The sequence below is a fragment of the Lactuca sativa genome, chromosome 8 (genome assembly GCF_002870075.4).
Source record: "Lactuca sativa cultivar Salinas chromosome 8, Lsat_Salinas_v11, whole genome shotgun sequence".
Classification (NCBI taxonomy): Eukaryota; Viridiplantae; Streptophyta; class Magnoliopsida; order Asterales; family Asteraceae; genus Lactuca; species Lactuca sativa.
Genome location: NC_056630.2, coordinates 180,179,841 through 180,186,781, shown reverse-complemented (window position 1 = coordinate 180,186,781; position 6,941 = coordinate 180,179,841).

The following is a 6,941-nucleotide window of genomic DNA, read 5'->3' as shown; positions in this document are numbered from 1 at the left end:
AATTTTGAGGGTATTTTGGTAATTTAGGTTTTGATAGAAATGGTCTTATGGTGGTTGTAGGTGTTTGAGTTGGAGCTGTGTTTTGGGAGATTGACAGTATCATCTAGTGCTACTCGCGAGATAAGTTGTCCTCACTATACTAAGGAGTCTAAGGTACCTAGGCCGACCCATTGATTTGAAATCTTGGTAGTTTGATATGTTGAGTATGAGTTAGTGATGTATGCTTGTTGATATGTTAGGCTGGTAGATCTGTAGGTCTACCTGTGAAACTGTCTGATTACCTGTATGTGCACTTATCTGTTATACGTCGAAATGTTATGTTGTGTGGTTGGGTTGAGGTTGCACTGCTATGTGCGGTGGCCAACAAACCCTGAAGTATGCTAGATATGAGTTGAGGGCCAGGGAGGCATACCAGACTCATACCGAGGACTCATATGCATTCCAGATACGAGTTGAGGGCAGAGCAGAGCATGTCAGACTTATACTGAGGGCTAACTATTTATATTCCAATCTAAGGACTAAATGAGCAAGACATGTATAGGTTGTCGGCCTGAGGGCAAGCCATACTTATGTTGTGGGCTCGAGAGCAAGCCAAATGTGAGCTGAGGGCGGTGGAAGGCAAGCCAGACTCATACTGTGGGCTTAGGGGTAATCCAGTCTGTGTAGTTGTGGACCCATTGCATTCTGTTATGTTACTGTTGTTATTATTATGTGAACTGCTGTATGTATGGGTATTTTGGGGGTAACTCACTAGGCCTTCGAGCTTACATTTATGAGTTTGGTTTCAGGTACTTCTGAGGATCGCAGGAAGGCGAAGGCGTGATGTACACATCGTCACATTTTATGATTTGGATTTATGGGATTCTCTGATATGAAACTATTTTGAAAAGACTTTGTAATAATTAATACTTTTTGGATATTTAAAAAGTTTAAATTTTTGTGAATTTTTATGGTTGTTACAAGTTTATATCAAAGCCTGGGTTTGAGTGAATTGGAGGGACACTTGTGTGAATCCAGTCGCAAACTAAGGAAAAAGATTTTCAAAATGATTTTCAAATGGTTTTCAAAATACTTAAGGAGGATGCGATGTGTACGATCAGTCAGAGCCAGTAAGTAGACCCTAAAATACCATACTGTTATTTGATATTGCGATGTGTTAGAACGGCATGCTAGCGATAGGCTAAGGATCTTCAGGATTTGCTTTATAGAATTGCCTAATTACGTGATGCCTTAGTTCCTATAGAGTTTCCTTGCTTGGCTGTTATGTGACTCTTTTGTGTGTGAATTAGTTATCGAATGAATGCATTAAGTCACATACTTCATGGGTTAAATGTTCATAGGTCAAAGGATTTGGTCCTGTTGCGCAGCTCTTGTCTGAGTCCAACTATTGTGCGATTGAATTCTTTAGCCTAGGGTTGTTTAAGTCATGTGGTATGCGATAGTGTTCATGTAAAAACTATTTGGAACCAATGGAAAGTCGTGTGGCAAGTGTTTTATGGATGAGTCGTATGGGGTCAGCTGGCCAGTCACGTTTTTGGATGAGGTAGCGGTGGTTTCCCTGGTTTACGCGCGATTCATAGCGGGACATCATGAGGAAGGATTAGCCACTCTTGAGAGAGTGATGGCATGGTGAAGATGCATGCGAGATGTTGGGAGTCCAATATCGAGGATTTCGCACCATGACATGTATGATTTTATTGCATTCTAGTGCTAGTCGGCTTCTGTGCTTGAATGTTGCTTGCTTTGTGCTTTTTTGGACACATATTGATGAGAGTTAAACATCAAATGAATACATTAAATTACATGCTATGAGGGTTAAATAATCTTAGTATAAAGGACTTAGACCTATTGCGCAGGTCTCGTTTGAGTCCAACTGTTGTAGGATCAGGTCCTTTAGCTGAAGGATTATTTAATCCTGGTTGCATGTAAATGTATTCATGAAGTGGTTAGCTGACATTGGTAGGGGTCTTTTTGCAGCTTATGGTAGAGGGTGTGTGGTTGAGTCCTAGGATAGCCTAGGGAGTGCTTGGCATGGTTGTTTCATCAAGGAGCATGTTTCAGGAGTATTGTATGATTAGGTCTTATAGGACCCGCGAGGGTTCTTGAGGAGAGTATGGATAGGTGTGGAAGGTAGTATTAGGCCCGTACTACTGAAAGCACATGATCCATACTCAAATCGGGGAGCATTTCGGAGATTATAAGGGTTGGTAAGGGAAAACAACATGGTTGGATACCATGGTTCGTGGCAGTAGTTCTCTATCAACCGATCTTTTGGTTTGGGCTACTCAGGCGAAGATGGGTTTGGTGTGATTCAAGCCCCGGTGGCGATAGTGGTGTGGATTGGATAGTTCAGACCCAGATGAATATGTTGATGGGCAGTCTCGAGGTTTTGTTGGAAATCATGACTTGGACGTCGAGGCATGAAGAGGAAATGGTTGTTATGATCGACTTGGAGTTTGCATCTAGGATTGAACGGCAGATTGTTAGGTCAGATTGTCGTTTTCTGTAACAAGGATCTTGCCCTACGGATTTCCGAGTTTGAAGGCGGGGGAAAGCTTGTGATCACCCAGGTTAGGTTGGATTCTCAGCTTGAGGTCTGTTGGTTGTGGGGTTGGTGATAACATGCCAGTGCTGGTGTGCGCAAGTGGTCTAAAGTGGCACGAGTATCATAGCGATGCGAGCAAGGGTTGTATCCTTGGGAGACAGGAAGTCAAGAGCCGGATTGTTGTATGGGTTACACGCGGGGGTGTATGTTTGGATCATAAATCGGTAGCCGCCTATGCTTTGTAAATGATTATTATGGGAAGATCCGATGTCTTCAACTGTATTTCATGTTTCCCATAGGATTCATTTGATTCGTCTCTGGAGGACCATTCTGCAGATGATTTTCATTTCATGATTTAGTATGGTTGTACCTGGAAGGATTGCTTGGTTTATGTTTTAGCTTCACCACCAGTGAGGTGGTAGTTTGAGTTCTAATTGGGGGAGAATCCGGAATTCTCACGTTATGCCTCAGTTATTAAGGGTTATGTCAATCGTTGATTGGTTCGCTGCTCTCAGATTTTTGGGTAGATATTGGTTGTCGAACCCCTTCCAAAAGCAGCTATATACAGCTCCAGGTGGGTTGTGATTTCTTTGGTTTAGGTTTCAAGTTGTCCTAGACCATTTATTGCTAAGTTCGTTTCAGTAAAAATCCTCAGAAGGATTTAAGTGGTGTCGGTCAAGGTCAAGAATGCGCCAGTTACTCTCCTGTATGGTATACCCTAAGTCCCTTCAGTTTTCGGGTGTGCTTACCCTCAATGGTAGAGTGGGAGTTTGATTCATAGTAGAATCAGGTTTTGGTTAACTTTCAGAATTATCTCGGATGTTCTCTCGATCTAGTGGGGGTAGTGATGGAATCCGTTCAGTCAAGTATAGGGTCTTGTTTTGACCGATCGTGAAGACGTTCTCTGTTTTGATTATGGTGGCGTGTCGATTATATCTGGTGTTTCTTTCTCTTCATATGAGATTATGAATTTCTGAAGTATGTGTATGAGAGTGCTCCTTGTGAGCTGAGCAAGAGGACATTTGGGCCTTTGGTTAGAATTATGGGCATGGTTCTCTTATGCCTCGTTCCCGAGTTTAACAAAAGAAAAGAAGAGAAGAGAAAAGAAAGTCACGAGAGAAAAGAAGAGAAAAGAAAGGAAAACAAAATTTTCTTTTGTGTTCCCGAGTTGGAGAGAAGTGGAAGGAAAATGAATCATTTTGTTCTTTCTTTCCAAATCCTCCCAAATCGGAAGGAAAGTTAGGAGGGAAAGTGATCCTCCCATTTCCCTCCACTTCCTTCCAATTCCCTCCTTTAATGAAACCCGGGAACACCAATTTGTTTTATTTTCTTCTCATTTCCACCCATTTCCTTTCCTTTCTCTCCTTAAGTTGAACTCGGGAACGGGGTGTTAGGTTCTAGTCTCCGATTTGGATCAAGAGTGCAACATTTATTCTATCTGTGGTTGTGTGCGACTTTGGCTTTGTAAAGACATGCTTGGGTAGCAGCTTGTTCTACAAAGTGAATCATGTGTGGTAGAGTTTAGCCTTGTTGTGCTCATTGGGTGTTGTGTGCAACATTGATTAGGCCCTTTTGGGCAATGGAGGAAGGTGACTACCTTCAGGCCGGAGTGTTGGGCGACTGATGTGACAACTACAATGTTGATAGGTTGTCGGGAGCATTCCATTCATGAGCTGAGGGACAAAGATGGTATACCAGGCTCATGATGTAGGCTTAGAGGCAATCCAGACCTATGCCGAGAACCATATAGGGGTATTCCAGTCATAGGTTGTGGGCCTAGTGATCATGATGGTTTATTTCTTCCGCTTGTAGTACTTCCGGTGTTGATGCATTGATGGGGGTTGGGCAAGTCGTAAATTTATTGGTTTGATAAGGGAAGCATTAAGGAATGAAGGAAGTATCAGTCGGATATCAGAAAGTCTCGGCAAGTTGTATGCATTATAATTCCAGTTGTTCGCATGTTTGGTTAAATTTGTGATTATCTGCGACCTCCCCATTTTCACGGCCAGAAAAGATCGATTTGTTTATACTTTGTTTAAAAATCAGAGTAACATTTTCAATAAAAGAGTTGCGAAATTTGCTCCCAAAACAAAATATGATAAATATTTATCAAAGCATTTCCGTAGAAATGTATTTCATTAAAAAGACTCGGGATGTCATGTTCGATACAGATCAAAAGTATAAATAGTACAATATAGGCCTTACTACATTATTTCATATCTACAGGCCTATATTCGTAACCCTTCATCCAAAACATCACATCTATGCTCGAGCGCCACTACCTGTAATACATGAAACTAAGTGGGTCAGGCTTGGGAGCCTGGTGAGCACATAGGGTTTTCAACCCACAATAAATAATTTTATTAATTTCATCAACCAACAATAACCCGATTACTCATTCCCGTTATCCTCACATTACATCCATAAACACCTATGATATGGGACCTAGCCTAAGGATCATCATCGAGATGCACACTACCGCTAAGGGGGTTCCTTAGCAATAAATGTCCTAAAGGCAACCATGTGGGGGATGGAGTACACCGGTGAACACATCGTTCACAAACACCTACAGGTTGCGAGCCTGCTAGAGTTCCATTGGATTGTCTAGAAGAGTCCGTGGTTCGCATCTATACTCTGCTAAATGACTGGATCACCAACAACATTGAGGTCTCTCATCATTTTATCACACATCATCTTATTACATCTACCTATGTTTTACCCTAACATTTTTGTAGATATAAAATACATATACAGTTTAAATCATTTTAAAACGTGTATAAAAATCATCCATCCAACATAGACAACATGTATTCATATAATATGCACACATAACATGTAGTTTATATTAAATACTTCATATCTATGTGTAAGATGAAAGTAACTATGCACTCACCTGAAAGGTGGTGACTCGGTACTCGAACAACTCTTCGTTATCTCAAAACAATTTCCCTCGGACAAAACCTGGTATCATTACGACTAGGGTTTAGTCTAACGTTAACCGCGACTAATTAATAGTCTAGCTATTAACACTATTATATAAGAGCAAAACAATACTTTTCACCCACTATGTACAGACAGGGGCCAGACATGAAACACCGGAGGGTAGGATCATTTCAGCATATAAGCTCTTCTGAATCCAGCAACCCAAGCGACCCTCCAAACCAGATTCTCCGTACCGCGAGTGGTTAAAAAGATATTATAACGACACTTATATAACTCATAGTAATAGCCAAAATATTTATTATAAGGTCCTAATAACATTACTATATTGAAACATAAGATATACTAAAGATAGGTTAGGCATAGCTCACTTACAGCAGGTTTTCTCGAAAACCGAGCTTCGCTGGAGTAGCATTCCCGAGCCGAAAGACCCTTTTTTCTCGGGACTTCCTGCATGTGCTATGGGGTTTACCTGGACTTTAGGGGGATTAATGGAAGCTAGAGAAAGAGTATAGTGTAACACTCAGATTCCCAGGTATGATGTTTTGTTCTCTTATTTTTGGGTGTTGAGGGGAGACTCGGTGAGTTGGTGTCTAGACTCACCGAGTATGGTCGCGGATTTGTATGCGAGTTCATAGCTGGACTCGGCGAGTTCATGAGTGGACTCGGTGAGTCCACGTTGTTTACTGAAACCCTAATTTCCAAGATTTTAGACCTATTTAAAGGGCCTTATGGCTGTCATTTGCGGCCACCAACCCCCATAGAGAAACCCTAAAGAGATTAGAGCGTTTGTGAGGAAGGAGAGGCCAATCTTGAACTTTTGTGGGTGTTTTTGCAAGAAGGAAGTGTTCAAGGCAAGAGGAGGCTAAAGGAGGTGCGATTTTGGTGGTCATTGAGCTCTTAGAGACTGCATTGAGGTATTAGTCTCGGACCTTCTTCAGTTTTTGGTGTTGATTCTTAGTGTTAGGGTTTTCTAACCCTTTTAGAGGTTGGTTAAGTGGAGTAGTTGGTCCCTTCTCGAGTTTGTGTGCTGGATCTGGACCTAAAGAGGTCCAGAGACCTAAACCCTTGGAGCTTTATGAGTCATTTTGGGAGTCTTGAGCTTGATATGTTATTTTTGGGGCTAAATCGCTATGTTGGACCCTTTAGATGTTATATGTGTGTCAAGGTCCGAACTTTACGTGATTATAATGCTTGGGGAGGCCAGATCTATGATTGTATGGAACAGATCTGACCTTAAAAGTTGTTTTGAGTTTGTGCATGGCATGAACTCGCTGAGTCCGAAGAACAGACTCGGCGAGTAGTATGAAGGTTGCCCGTTAATCACTCAATGAGTGGACTTGTCGAGTTGGGGAAAATGACTCGGTGAGTCAGGGAGAGTCAGGGGTCTGAGTTCAAGCTGAAACTTGCCGAGTTGTTCTTGAGACTCGACGAGTTGAGTCGGGGTGGCCCCGCG